General features: G+C 40.1%; 1 pseudogene; it reads left to right on the forward strand.

Moving 5' to 3' along the window:
• Window positions 1-14,607: 14,607 nt before the first annotated feature.
• Window positions 14,608-15,919, forward strand: LOC130843934 (heterogeneous nuclear ribonucleoprotein A1-like; annotated as a pseudogene).
• Window positions 15,920-16,138: the final 219 nt, after the last annotated feature.

The following is a 16,138-nucleotide window of genomic DNA, read 5'->3' on the forward strand; positions in this document are numbered from 1 at the left end:
CCCAGAGCTTTTGTTTATGTAGGTTATATCTACTGATATTCACCATAATCTAAATTTAAAAAAAATTAAATCATTAGAAATAATAATAAACCCATTACATGTTAACGTAAATAATATATTTTTATGAAAAATAACTATATTTTCCCAAACCAAAAAAATTTTTTGAGAAGAGTGACATTGTTTTATGTTTTTGCAGATCTCTTCAATGTCTGGCTTAATAGACGACAGATGGATTTTCATCTGCTTCTGCACTCAATTTGTTAGAATATCACACATCATACAGCCTCTAGAAAATTCAATTGTACATTTGTAAGAGAATGAAAGTGCAAGTGCAAATGATGTCTTGGGATTCTTAGGAAAATAGTTTTGACCTTGTGCCCCCCCCTTCCCCAAATAGAACTGGGAACTTTCTGGGAACACCGGACCACATTTTGAGAGCCACTACCACATAGGGTTGGCAATTTCACATGGTTCAACCTAATATACATCTCTTTCCTCAAAATATTCAGTGCCAGTAAGTCAAATAAATACATCTCTTTAAAGGTGGTATTCACTGCTTCTTAATAATTGCCTTTTTATATTTTTAGTAATGTGCGGGTAATGTGACGCATATATTCAACTTTTACCCAAATAGATTGCTGAAATCAGAAAATATACCAGTAAAAAAGTGCCAAGGGATAAATGATACATGTGAGAAATTCAGAAAAAAAGAATGACTAATATACATATAAAAACATTTTTTCACTTTACCACTACTCAAAGAAACCCAAATAAAGCAACACTGGGTACTATTCTTCAACAAACTGACAAACTTTTGGGATTTTTTATTGTAAAAATATGAATCCCTATCTTTCATGATCACATTTAATGTTAGCAAGATTTTGGGAAAATGCTTGATAATGGGGCATGAGCTAGTTCAACATCACTAAAAGGCAGTTTGGTAACAGGTATAAAAAAGCTTGGGATTTGCCCTGCCCTTTGTCGCAGAAGTGCCACTTCTGAGAATTATTCTCAGAAGTTTATCATGGATGTACAGTAATATTTATGTTACAAATCCATAAGGGTATGTTTTTATACTCAGTGCTTTTTGTAATATTGTTAAATAGGAATAATCTGTGTCCAATGGTAGAGTTAAAGAGATTATTGAATAATATTGTGCAGTCATTAAAAATTATTTTTTAGAAGAATTCAATAATGAAAAAGAAAAGTGTTTATGCAATATTAAGTGAAAAGGAGTATGACAAATCAGTGTGCATAGTACAATACAATTATGTAAATGTATGTGTGCCTTTGCCAAGAAAGGAGATTAGAAGGCAGGCATGCCATGTCCATGCTGCATGTCGAGTTCTCCAGAGGGAGCTTAGCAGGAGGAGAGCTAGAGCAGAGATCAGGTTCCTACTTCATTCACCTAGATCTGTACCTTGGGCACAGGGCTGCCTACAGCCAAGGGAAGGGGATACCTTTTTCTGAATTGTTCAAAAGCATCAACTGAACTATTGATAGCCTTGGGATTGTTACCAGTATGTATTTTCTTCTCCTGGATAATCTGTATTTTCTATATTTTCATCAAGTAATAAGTATTACTTTTGTGAAAGAAAAATACAATTTATTTACTATTTATTTTTTTATATTATTGGCCGTGTTGGATCTTTTTTTGCTGTGTGCGGGCTTTCTATAGTTGCGGTGAGTGGGGGCTACTCTTCATTGTGGTGCACGGGCTCCTCATTGCCGTGGCTTCTCTTGTAGCAGAGCACGGGCTCTAGGCGCATGGGCTTCAGTAGTTGCAGCACATGGGCTCAATAGTTGTGGCTCACGGGTTCTAAAGCGCAGGCTCAATAGTTGTGGCACACGGGCTTAGTTGCTCCACGGCATGTGGGATCTTCCTGGAGCAGGGATCAAACCCATGTCCCCTGCATTGGCAGGCGGATTCTCAACCACTGCACCACCTAGGAAGCCCTACAATTATTTTTTAAATATATCTTTTTACAAGCAGACAAGTGATAGTAGTTGAAGCTGGGGGATGGGTACATGGGTATTCATTACACTGTTCTATTTTTTCACGTGACATTTCCTGTAGTAAAAATATCTTTTCTGACACCCTTATGGACACAATACTTTATATAACCGGCTCTTTGTTAAAATATGAACTCATATCTCTTGTCATAACTGGAGCTTTGGTCTCAAAATTTCTGAAAGACTTAATCCAATGCCTGAAGAGTCTCTAAAAGATTAACTTTAAAGCTATGCAGCAAATACAAGTCTCTGCTAATCTAACCTGCAATGTTTCAGCAGGATTGATAGTGACCTTTTAGACTCCAAAAGGCACTATACTTACTTCAAGTATCCACTTAAAATCTAAGCCTGTGGGAGTTTTCAATATGAAAAAGACTAGCAGGTCTTGGTTGATAGCTCTGACCTACAGCAGAAAAGTATGCAAAACTAGATACAGAAACTCTCCGTCTTTTTTTCCCTTTCTTTGAGTAAATAAAATAAAAAACAGTTGATGAGCTGTTTACTTGACAATTATTAAAGGCTAAATTGTCAATTTCTGAAATGCTCACTTGAAATTCATTCTTTCTAAGCTGTCTAATTGTCCCTTGTACGGGGACGGTGGGTGGGACTCGGGGGAGGGTGGGGGGGGAGTCAAGGGAGGGAGGGAATACGGGGATATGTGTAAAAAAACAGATGATTGAACTTGGTGTACCCCCCCAAAATAATTGTCCCTTGTGCTTCAATCAAAAGTCATAGGAAAGTTTTCCCCTCTTATCAAATGTACTTATTTGCTGATCACTGTTCCATCCCTAACTGAATTTGTCTACCTTCACTTGAATGAGAATTTCCTTTTTCACCTTAACTTTGTGAATTCAAGAGATCGAGTCAAATTTTATCTCTAAGCTCTGGACTCATATATCCAATTTCTCTAAATATCTAACTTCATTTGGAGGTCTCTTCTCCTGGAGGTCTTCAAATCCACATGTTCATGGCAGGGGGTGTGGGGGTGGGGGACTGACTAAATTAAAAAATTTTTTTAAATTTTTTTGAAGTATAGTTGTTTTACAATATTATATTAGTTTCAGGTGCGCAATACAGTGATTCAGTATTTTTAAAGATTGTACTCCATTAAGTGTTATTGCAAGATAATACATGTTCAAAAGTGAGTCCTCTCCTCTTCTCCCCAAGCCTGATCCTCTTCTAGTGTTCCCCATCTTAATAAATGGCTCCATCATCCACCCAGTGGCTCAAGTTAGAGTCCTCAGCATTATTGTGTTTTTCCCCCTACCCGAACTCCCTACATTTCCTCTCATCTGCTTCAAACTATTCTCTCCCACAGTAGCAGGAGTTATCTTTAAAAAAGCAAATAGGATCATGTCATCACCTTGTTTAAAAATGCTTGAGAGGTTTTTCATGGCTTTTAGGATAAAAACAAAATCCTAAATCCTATGTATGGTCTACAAGGCCCCAGATGATCTGGTCCCTGCCCAACTCTAGCCATTCTCAGCTCTCATGAGTTCTCCCAAACACCCTGCACCTCCTTCCTGCCTCAGGACTTCAAATATGATGTTTCCTCTATCTAGAAAACTCTTTCTCCCACTTCCCACTGCACTTCAAATTAATTCCCATTAGCCATTTAGAATTAGCTGCAGTTAATACTGGCTAATACTTAGGGGGAGCAGTTATGTGCTAAGCATTTCTTAAGTACTAAATAATTTAATCCCCAGAGCCACCCTATGAGGTGTGTTATCATCTCCATTTTACAAATGACATAGCCAAGGTTGCAGAGGAGTGAAATAACTTGGCCAAGGTCACATAACTATGAACTGGCAAAGCCTGGATTCAAAAACAGCCATCTGGTTCCAGAGCCTATCCTCTCTTAACTATTACCTTATACTGCTCTGCCATTTTATCCAGGAAATCTTTGCTATAGACCTCGAATTATACTTGCTGAGCAAATGGGAGGAAGAAAGAGAAGGGAGGAAAGAGAAAAAAGAGGCAAAGAAAAGTGAAAGAGGATTCTCAGTTTATGCATGTCAAGTTTCATGCTCTAGTTGATTTCTATCTTCTTAGTTTGAGGTTTCCTCTTACAACCGGCCAAAGATTTACATTCTTCGGTTTGACACCATTTGCACAGGAAAGATATTTCCTGGAAAGCCTAAGAAAAAGGCATAAGAAAAACCACTGAGTGTACAATATACTATTATGTAACAAGAAAGAATTGGCAGAGACACATGAAATTTAAGGACATTTTTAGTAAATGTTACGAAACTTCTGTAGACAATCTAGAGCACTTCTGTGTCCCAACAGGGGGAAGGTGCACCTTGCGGTAAGATATGGATATTATTAACAGAACGGTCTGGTTCCAAGACAATGTTTTTGAAGATTTTCAGATCATCCATTATATCTTGCAAAGATGGTCAGATCATCTGGCTTATAGACTGAGACAGCAAGATTCATTTTGATGTGAAGTATGGATTCCAAAAGGTCCATGAAGAGGAAAGGCCCTGGGGGTAGAGAGTAGGAAGGTAGGCTGGGTCAGCTGGGAATGACAAGGTGGCAGCATGAAAGCAGAAAGTGCTTGGTGAGAGGAAGAAGCTGCAGAATAGGAGAGGGGTTAGACTATGATTATAGGCTGCAGTTGGTAGACTAAGAAGCAGGCAATCACACTAAGTGGGATAAGTATGCAATGCTAAGGGAATTCAGAGGCAAAAGCAAGGAGGAGATGAGAATAGTGTTCAGAGGAGAGAGAAAACTTGAGGTGAAGATTAAAAGGACAATGGGAATTCCCAAATGGTTTCAGGGGAGGGAGAATATTCCAGGTGAACAAAGAGTACAGAAGTAAACGCAAGGAAGCTAAGCTTGTTGCAAGAACTGCAGCTAGTTCAGCATGACTAGAAATTCAAGTGCTGTGGAGATCTAATGAGGCATCAGATTAGAGAGGGAGGAGTTCCCTGGTTTCCCAGTTGTTAGGATTCTGGGCTTTCACTGCCGTGGCCCAAGTTCAATCCCTGGTCAGGAAACTGAGATCCTGCAAGCCGGGCCGCTTGGCCAAAAAAAAAGCACCCTGTATGGTTGCGCTTAGGGGACTTTATCTTGCAAGTGATGGGCAGCCATTTACCACCTTAAGTAGAGAAGTTTTACTCATCAGTTAATCAAATATATTTTGATTGTCAGTTGCCTACCATGTGCCAGACCCTACACTAGACGCTAGAAATTCAAGCAAGATTTTTAAAAGAAGAGAAAAAAAGTTATAAAATTATTCCATAAATAATGTGACCAGTGCTTAAAGGAAGTATTATATACAAGGTGCAATAGGAACATAGAGGTTGCTTCTTCTGCCTGTCTCCTTCACAGGCTAGGTGAAGCTTGAGCTGTGTTCTGAAGGGTGAAAAGTTTTTTTTTTTTTTAGTTTTAGCTTTTTATTTTATTTTTGTATTTATATATTTTTTTTTATTTTTATTTTTTTTTTATTTTTTTGGGGGTACACCAGGTTCAATCATCTGTTTTTATACACATATCCCCGTATTCCCTCCCTTCCTTGACTCCCCTCCCCTCGAGTCCCCCCCACCCTCCCCGCCCCAGTCCTCTAAGGCATCTTCCATCCTCAAGTTGGACTCCCTTTGTTATACAACAACTTCCCGCTGACTATTTTACAGTTGGTAGTATATATATGTCTGTGCTACTCTCTCGCTTCGTCTCAGTTTCCCCTTCACCCCCCGCCCTCTCCCATACCTCGAGTTCTCCAGTCCATTCTCTGTATCTGCATCCTTATTCTTGTCACTGAGTTCATCAGTACCATTTCTAGATTCCATATATGTGAGTTAGCATACAATATTTGTCCTTCTCTTTCTGACTTACTTCACTATGTATGACAAATTGTAGTTCTATCCACCTCATGACATACAGCTCCATCTCATCCCTTTTTATAGCTGAGTAATATTCCATTGTATATATATGCCACATCTTCTGTATCCATTCATTTGTTGATGGGCATTTAGGTTGCTTCCATGTCCTGGCTATTGTAAATAGTGCTGCAATGAACATTATGGTACATGTTTCTTTTTGGATTATGGTTTTCTCTGGGTATATGCCCAGTAGTAGGATTACTGGATCATATTGTAGTTCTATTTTTAGTTTTTTAAGGAACCTCCAAACTGTTTTCCATAGTGGCTGTATCAACCTACATTCCCACCAACAGTGCACGAGAGTTCCCTTTTCTCCACATCCTCTCCAACGTTTATTGTTTGATGATGGCCATTCTGACCGGTGTGAGGTGATACCTCATTGTGGCTTTGACTTGCATTTCTCTGATGATTAGTGATGTTGAGCATCTTTTCATGTGTTTGTTGGCCATCTGTATGTCTTCTTTGGAGAAATGTCTGTTTAGGTTTTCCGCCCATTTGTGGATTGGGTTATTTGCTTTTTTGGTATTAAGCTGCATGAGCTGCTTGTATATTTTGGAGATTAATCCTTTGTCCATTGCTTCGCTGGCAAGTATTTTCTCCCATTCTGAGGGTTGCCTTCTTGTCTTGTTTATGGTTTCTTTCACTGTGCAAAAGCTTTTGTTTCATGAGGTCCCATTTGTTTATTCTTGATTTTATTTCCATTATTCGAAGAGGTGGGTCAAAAAGGATCTTGCTTTGATGTATGTCATAGAGTGTTCTGCTTATGTTTTCCTCTGGGAGTTTTATATGTAATGAGGTGGATAGACCTAGAGTCTGTCATACAGAGTGAAGTAAGCCAGAAAGAGAAAAACAAATATTGTATGCTAACTCATATATATGGAATCTAAAAAAAAAAAAATGGTACTGATGAACCCAGTGACAGGACACGAATAAGGATGCAGATGCAGAGAATGGACTGGAGGGCACGGGGTTGGAGGGGGCGAGGGGCGAAGGGGAAGCTGGGACGACGTGAGAGAGTAGCATAGACATATATATACTACCAACTGTAAAATAGATAGCTAGTGGGAAGTTGCTGTATGACAAAGGAGATCAACTCGATGATTGGGTGATGCCTTGGAGGGCCAGGACGGGGGGGGGGGGGGGGTCGTGGGGGGAGGGGATATGGGGATATGTGTATAAATACAGCTGATTCACTTTGGTGTACCTCATAAGCTGGTACAAGAGTTTAAAGCAATTATATTCCAATAAAGAGCTAAAAAAAAATAAGTTGGGAGAATTAAAAAAAAAATAAAAGAAAAAAATAAAAGAAAATAGTCAAACTCACGGTGGTTGCCAAAGGCTGGGTAGGGGAAGAAGCAAGAAGGTACAAGGGTACCATGTACTCCTTTGACCAAAGGGTATAAGGTTTCAGTTACATAAGATGAATAAGTCCTAGAGAAAAATTATACAGCATAGAGCCTATAGTTAACATATTTTATACCTAAAAATTGACTGAGAGGGTAGATCTTATAATTGTTCTTATCCCACACTCGCAAAAAATTAATAATCATAAAGAAGGCAAAGGGAACCTTTTAGAGGTAACAGATAAGTTTATAGCATAGATTGTGGTAATAGTTTCAGAGGCATACACTTATCTCCAAATTCATCGTTATATGCATTGAATACGTACTGCTTTTGTATGTCAATCACACCTCAATAAAGTGGTTTAAAAATGTTAATCATACCTACAAAAATACCCATAATCTAGCCAAATTAACAAAATTAAATGTCACAATGGGGAAACATACAAGCATAGATGACTAGTGAGCTGTTTATATATTTATTTATGTATCCGGAGATCTAGAAGGACAACTGGACTGAATAACTTAGAGCCAAGGAATCGTTGAAGTTATTAAATGAATGAATGAAATTCCCTGCAGAGGGTAACAGTGTGAAATAGGGAGAGCACTGAGGGTGGACCATGGGAAACATCAACATCTTATGGAGGGGGTGGATGAAGAAAGTGATATCTCTGAAGGTGACAAAGAAGGAGCTATCCTTGAAGCTAGAGAGGTACCAAGAGAGCATAAAGTCACAGAAATCAAGGGAGGAGAGCGTTAGAATGGATGATAGAGGAAGACCAAGGGAGATAGAGACTGAAATGTCTCCCCTGGATCTTGCATTTAGGAGATCACTGGTGACCTCAGCAAGAAGAGTTATTCCTGAGAGAGAGGTGAGGAAAGAGAGACCCTGAATTTAAGCATTCTATTAATAATGTGAAGGAATCTTGCCTGTGAAAGGAAGGAGGGTAAGAGAGTGTATGGGATGGAAAAAGTTTGGGGGAGGTATGTGTTTAAGATAGAAGACCATGTTCGCGTTCAGAGAGGAAAGGGCAATAAGAGAGACAGAGATAGAACTTACAAGGAAAAAGTGTCATTGACAAAGGAGGGTTCCTGAGGAGGCATGAGGGGATGGGAGGTAGAACACAAGTAGCGGAGGGCTAAAAGAGAGGTGGGTGGTGATAGATAACAACTCTCAGAGGAAGACATGGCTCTATGAGTATAGAATAATAAATCCTGGAGCTGGAAAGGATTTCAAAATATCTTTAGTTTAGTCTGGTAGTGCATTCATGTCTCTGCTTTATAAATAAGATGGCTGTGGCCTGTAGAAGCTCACAGTTTACCTATTGATATGACATTATCTTCAGAACCACATTTTAAACCTTTGGGTAATAAGATTGCCAACTTGTGCCTTCCAGAAAGAACATTACTGCCTAACACAGATCTGTGACAAAAACAGGCTATGCTTTATTTTACTATTTTTCTGATTCCCTTTAAGGGAACCCACTTCTGTTCATAAGCTCTACTCGCTCTTTTGCTGTATTTAAAATATGATGCTAGTGAAGAGGTTCTGGGAATTCCCTGGAGGTCCAGTGGTTGGGACTCCGAGTTTTCACTGCTGAGGGCACGGATTCAATGACCAGGAACTAAGATCCCACAACCCGTGTGGTGTGGCCACAAGAAAAAAAAAAGAGAGAGAGAGAGAGAGATTCTACTGTTACATTAGATATGAAGATGTTTACTTTCTTGTTATTGTTATATATCACTTGTGGAAAATGTTATTTTAATTAGAAATAATAACTGCTTTAAAACATTTTTATAGAACCATGGCTATAAACAAAGTTTCTAATTTGCCAAAAAGTTAAACCCCAGTAAAATGTCCTTAAGTCTATTCCTGACACATAAATTCAGAAAAGTGATAAATGGAACTCAAGGTGCCCTTTAAAATTAAAAGTGTAATATTGTGTGTGCACCTTCTACGTTCTAACAGGTCTTTCTTTCCTTGAAATGCCATAGGTGGTGTGACTTCCCTTGCAACTCAGCATTTTTCATGGGGGTTAGAGAAGGTTTGAGCTAGACTCTGATCATCTCATCCTATAGACAAAGAGTTTTACCCAGCAGTCTGCAGGTTATCAACTGTGGACTCTAATGTGTCTCATAATTGTGTAGGCAACAATTTTGTACTCTTCAAGTGAGACCATTTGTTAATCCATTGTTATCTGGCCCTCATAGACATAGCTTTTTGGAGTTTGTTTCCTATTTTTAATCATATTCCACTTCTGAAATCTGCCTTCCAAATTATGCTTTCAGGGACTTCCCTGGTGACACAGTGGTTAAGAATCCGCCTGCCAATGCAGGGGACACGGGTTCAATCCCTGCTCTGGGAAGATTCCACATGCCGCGGAGCAACTAAGCCTGTGGACCACAACTACTGAGCTTGCGCTCTAGAGCCCACGAGCCACAACTAGTGAGCCCGTGTGCTGCAACTACTGAAGCCTGTGCGCCTAGAGCCTGTGCTCCACAAAAAGAGAAGCCACTGAACTAATAAGCCGGTGCACTGCAACGGAGAGTAACCCCAGCTTGCCACAGCTAGCAAAAGCCCACATGGAGCAACGAAGACACAATGCAGCCAATAAATAAATAAACAAATTTAATAAATAAATAAATAAATTATGCTTCCTATTAGGCATTAGCCAGGGGTGGATGACTCTTTTCCCAGAGAATAGCTAACCAGAGACACTTTCTTGATGTCATAAACTTTTCTGCACAAGATGCTGCTCTGGAAATAGCTGTTGTCATCTGAGAAAACTGTTATATAGGTGAGACATTGAACGTCAGGGTAAATGGCTTGAGGATGGGAGTTCGGGTAGGAGTAAAATCAGGCAAGAAGCACTGAGGGAGAAACATACAGGTGTTACCACTCTGTGGCTCACTGCCAATGGGATGTTATAAAATTCCTGCTCACATGCTGGTATGTGATTTACAAAGCAACAACAGCTGAGATGCACGAGGACATGGGTTCCATTTCTTTTTTTTTTTTAATAAATTTATTCATTTTATTTATTTATTTTTTGGCTGAGTTGGGTCTTCGTTCCTATGCAGGGGCTTTCTGCAGTTGTGGCAAGTGGGGGCTACTTTTCATTGTGGTGTGTGGGCTTCTCATTGCAGTGGCTTCTCTTGTTGCAGAGGACAGGCTCTAGGCGCAAGCTTCAGTAGTTATGGCACATGGGCTCAGTAGTTGTGGCTCGTGGGCTCTAGAGCGCAGGTTCAGTAGTTGTGGCGCATGGGCTAATTGCTCTGTGGTGTGTGGGATCTTCTTCGACCAGGGCTCGAACCTGTGTCCCCTGCATTGGCAGGCAGATTCGTAACCACTGCACCACCAGGGAAACACTTTTTTTTTTCTTCTTCTTTTTGTTTCCTTTTTTTTTTTTTTCCCAGCCCAGTCTTTTATTTTTATTTTTATTTTTCCACATCTTTTTTTGGGGGGGGGGGTGGTTCCGTTTCTTTAATATCTATTCCACTGACATCAATGAAATGATGTAGTGTTGAAGACATGCCTTGCAATATGCCCAGTTGTGAGAAAAAAGCAGCTGTCAGGACATTAGTCACCCTCGGCTCAGGGTCTCTGGCCTGGTCTGACTCTGAAACCTTGGTGCTCTGTCCTTGGACTTGATGCTCAGTGCCATGTAACCCACTGGCTCCTGTATTATTCCAGGAATACCTTGCTTGTTTCTGTGCATTTAGCTGTGAACTTAAGTACGATAATCTGAGTAAATTGTCTATAAACAAAAAAGTGGGGAGCTTTAGCACATGTACTTTCCCTTGTGTATCCGTGTGCTCTCCTTTGGTGGCGGGGAGGTGGGGGGTTCATATATTCAGATCTCTCTGTGTTGCCTCTCAGCTGCCTAAAGCCTTCTATGGAACTGTGGTTCCCACAACACTCCCATCTTCTTAGTTTCACTTTCCAAATCCTATCAAAATTTACCTGTCCTCTGTTTAATTCTCTCACTTTAATAGAAGGCTGCCTGTCCTCTGTTTAATATCTTTTTAATTAATTTACATGTCCTCTGTTTAATTCTCTCTCTTTAATAGAAGGATGCCTGATTTGGGAAACTAGTTTAATGCTAGAAAGGAGGTTTTCTCAGGGATGTTACATTTTCATATGAAGGAATGAATCTTTAATGGTAGCGTTTCAAATACCATGATAAGTCAGAGGAGGGATTAAAAATGACCTTGTCTGTCTATCTTGCTACTAAATAGAAGAACTAAATTAATTGTGGAAAACAAATGTGGAAAGAAAGATTATTTCAAAAGCAACACGTCAGTGAGTCAGAGAGCCATTGGTAGTTCCACAGTTTGTGTATAGGAGGGGGCGCTGGAACCTGAACCCAGTCCATTTGGAAGGGTAGGCTTAAAGTCATTTTTACATGGCACTTTACCAAAAAATTGATAAAAATGTTAACAGACCCCATTAAAGAATGAGTGGAGTAGTTACGATGGAGTTTACTGAAGAGTATTAAACCACGCCTCAATTTTTCCCCCTGGGTGCCAGCCAGCTTTATAGTCAGGTAGCATATTCAATGAGGACCAATTATGTTCCAGGCATTAGTTATAATCCTTTAATTATGCTTTTAAATCCATAAAAAGTATAAATCATTTGATCTTTTCCATACATTCCAATCATGAAGCAGTGGGAAAAAATCTACTTATGCATTTTTCCCTTATCCTAAACCATCACACTCCTAGAAACAGACTGGTAAATAGGCTCATTCAGTCATCCCATTTTTGCCTATAAATATACTATACAAAGACAGACTCACTCTATTACATTCTGAAATGTGCTCACCTCTCTGTAGAGGTACTGCATAATCAGTGAGATATTTACCCAGTTCACAGATAAATGTGACTCGCTGAGAGGATGCATGTTCTTACTCTTTCTACATATCTATACATGCAATATACTCACACCTCTATAATATAACTCTAATAACTGACATGGAAGAAACATCAACCAGAATGGCACCCTGTTTTTACACATCTCAGCCACAAAAAGGACCATTAAAAATGGCTTGGGCATTGTACCTCTGCACTTGGCAGATTACAAAATGGCATATTGATGGATTTAGAATTTTAAAATATTGCAGAGACAAGATTATAAACTCCCCAGTAACTATGAAGAACCTCATCCTCTAGGTAAAGTTTCAAAAATCTTCCATATGATTTCTCACAGAGAGCTATTTCCAAAATAAATTCAGATTGAAGAGAATGTTTTCTCATTTCTTCAGGTGAAGGTCATGACCACCAGCATCAGTATCACCACAGATTTTTAAACTTTTTTTATGTTTTTGCAGCTCTGGGTCTTTTATTGTGGCTCGTGGGCTTCTCTAGCTGTGGCATGTGGGCTTAGTTGCCCTGCAGCATGTGGGATCTTAGTTCCCCAACCAGGGATCAGACCTGCATCCCCTGCACTGGAAGACAGATTCTTAACCACTGAACCACCAGGGAAGTCCCACCATAGATATTTCTAAATGCAAATATGTTGTTCCTTTTCCTTATCCACTAAATGTAAACTAGAGAGTTGTTCTTATGCGCGCTTGAATAAAGTACACTATTCTGTCTGCTGGATAACCTGGGTGCTCTCATTCTCTTTCTGCAGCCTAGCAACAAGCTAGCTCTGCAGGGTGGCTGTAAGGGCTCAGGCAGAAACCAGAATTGACGAGGAAATTTTCACAAATGGTTGGTCTCAAAAACCTTGTTTTTTAAACCGGTAAAATTGTAACCCCAATAGAAAAGCTCAGTTTTCCAAACTGGCTGGGTGATCCCCAAACCCTCCTCACTCCTCCATAAGTATGTGATGAGGCAGGGAGTTGGGATCCCTCTTCTGAAGGATTTCCCAATGTACATCCACTTGTGTCATGACCAGGCACAACTCTCCATGGATTGGCTAGAAGCTGGGGGTTCCCAAGCATTTGGCTAGCCCTGAGTCTGTAAGTTTTTGTTTTGGGTCTGCACTGTTGTGTTTATTCAAGCCACATAATGCTGGATAATACTGAAGTTTGAAAACCACTGGGCATGTATTATTTAATATATTTACCCATAATTTGGAAGAAGTAAATACCTCATCAAAAACTGTACCCCTACTCCATATACATTACTTTAGATAGTTAAGAGCTGTATAAATGGGAATAAATTGCAGAAAGACTTTTTTGAAATTTTGACGTAAAAAGTATCTTATTTAAATTAGGTTATTCCTTAAAATGTCATTATAGCAAAAGCTTAAGTTTTTTTTTTTTGAAAATATGTAGAAAAGGCTTAAGCATGTGTGTTGAGTCTATGATCTCAGTTCAATACACTGATAGCTCAACAGTTGCTGTGGTTATTGAATGAGATTCTCTTTCTGCCAGTTAGTGTTAGCATGACAAAACTGCAGAGACAATTCTTAAGAAGTTTAAGTAATTCTTTGATGACATCAGACAAGTAGGTGAAAATTCTGTGATAGGATCAACAAACTGAAAACTTTATCTTGTTGGGATAAAACCATGTGCATCACCATTTGTAATATTGAATTCTGAGTATTACACCTGTGAGGAAAATCAAGGGAAGCAGGAAGATCCAGAAGACAACATTACAACCACTAAAGAACATAATAACCAGATTAAAACTCTTCAGTTTAGATAGAAAAACAAAGGCAGAAAGAAGACCTAAATCTGTAAAATTGTTAAGGGTTGAAAAAAGTAAGTACAGTAGTTTATTAAGGCCTGAAATCATAGAATGAGGACATCTCTCTAAAACTTTAGGTTTAGGCCAATTAGATAGAAGTATAATTTCACATTAAAAAAAAGAATAGAGGGACTTCCTAGGCAATGCAGTGGTTAAGAATCTTCCTGCTAATGCAGGGGACATGGGTTCCATCCCTGCCCCAGGAAGATACCACGTGCCGTGGAGCAGCTAAGCCCGTAGGCCACAACTATTGAGCCTGCGCTCTAGAGCCCGTGAGCCACAACTACTGAGCCCATGTACTGCAACTACTGAAGCCCACGTGCCCAGAGCCCATGCTCCACAACAAGAGAAGCCACCACAATGAGGAACCTGTGCACCTCAATGAAGAGTAGCCCCTGCTCACCACAACTAGAGAAAGCCCATGTGCAGCAACAAAGACACAACACAGCCAACAAGTAAATAAATAAATAAATAAATAAATAAATAAATAAATAAATAAATGTATTAAAAAAATAAAAAATAAAATAAAATCATTAAAAAAATAGAACTTGAATCACCCTAAGTGGTGATATAGTAAATTTTTTACAACTTAAGGTAAACTGACCTTGCTTTCCGCCCGTGGACACCGCCACCAAGTAAACATCATTGACATCTCCCTTCACTGCCTCATGTTTAAGTCAGAGTCTCCCAAAGAGCCCGAACAGCTGCGGAAACCTTCGTCAGAGGTTTGAGCTTTGAAACAACTGATGAGAGTCCGAGGAGCCGTTTTGAGCAATGGGGAACGCTCATAGGCTGTGTGGTAACAAGGGATCCAAACACCCAGCGCTCCAGAGGCTTCAGGTTTGTCACATATGCCACTGTGGAGGAGATAGATGCTGGCTTGAACACAAGGCCACACAAGGTAGATGGAAGAGTTGTGAATCAAAGCAGGCCATTTCAAGAGAAAATTCTCAAAGAGCTGGTGCCCACTTTACTGTGAAAAAGATTTTTGTGGTGGCATTAAAGAACACACTGAGTAACACCACCTAAGAGATTATTTTGAACAGTATGGGAAAATTGAAGTGATTGAAATCATGACTGACCGAGGCAGTGGCAAGAAGAGAGGCTTTGCGGACTTCCTAGGTGGCGCAGTGGTTAAGAATCCGCCTGCCAATGCAGGGGACATGGGTTCGAGCCCTGTTCTGGGAAGATTCCACATGCCACAGAGCAACTAAGCCCATGTGCCACAACTATTGAGCCTGTGCTCTAGAGCCTGTGAGCCACAACTACTGAGCCTGTGAGCCACAACTATTGAACCCCACGTGCCTAAGGCCCGTGCTCCACAAGAGAAGCCACTACAATGAGGAGCCTGTGCACCACAATGAAGAGTAGCCCCTGCTCGCAGCAACTACAGAAAGCCCTTGTGCAGCAACGAAGACCCAAATGCAGTCAATAAATAAATAAAATAAATAAATTTATTAAAAAAAAAAAAAGAAGAGAGGCTTTGCTTTCATAACCTTTGATGACCATGACTCTGTAGACAAGATTGTCATTCAAAAACACCACACTGTGACTGGCCACAACTGAAGTAAGGAAAGCCCTATCTAAGCAAGAGATGGCTAGTGCTTCATCCAGCCAAAGAGGTCAAAGTAGTTCTGGAAACTTTGGTGGCGGTCGTGCAGGTGGTTTTGGTGGGAATGACAACTTTGGTTGTGGAGGAAACTTCAGTGGTCAAGGTGGCTTTGGTGGCAGCCATGGTGGTGGTGGATATGGTGGCAGTGGGGATGGCTATAATGGATTTGGTAATGACGGAAGCAATTATGAAGGTGGCAGAAGCTACAATGATTTTGGCAATTTGGACCCATGAAAGGAGGAAACTTTGGAGGCAGAAGTTCTGACCCCTATGGTGGTGGAAGCCAATACTTTGCCAAACCATGAAACCAGGGTGGCTATGGCGGTTCCAGCAGCAGCAGTAGCTATGGCAGTGGCAGCAGGTTTTAATTACTGCCAGGAAACAACGCTTAACAGGAGAGGAGACCCAGAGAAGTGACAGGGAAGCTACAGATTACAACAGATCTGTGAACTCAGCCAAGCACATGGTGGCAGGGCCTAGCTGCTACAAAGAAGACATGATTTAGACAATACTCATGTGTATGAGCAAAAAAACCTTGAGGACTGTATTTGTGACTAATTGTATAACAGGTTATTTTAGTTTCTGTT

Source organism: Hippopotamus amphibius, chromosome 2 (genome assembly GCF_030028045.1).
Source record: "Hippopotamus amphibius kiboko isolate mHipAmp2 chromosome 2, mHipAmp2.hap2, whole genome shotgun sequence".
NCBI lineage: Eukaryota > Metazoa > Chordata > Mammalia > Artiodactyla > Hippopotamidae > Hippopotamus > Hippopotamus amphibius.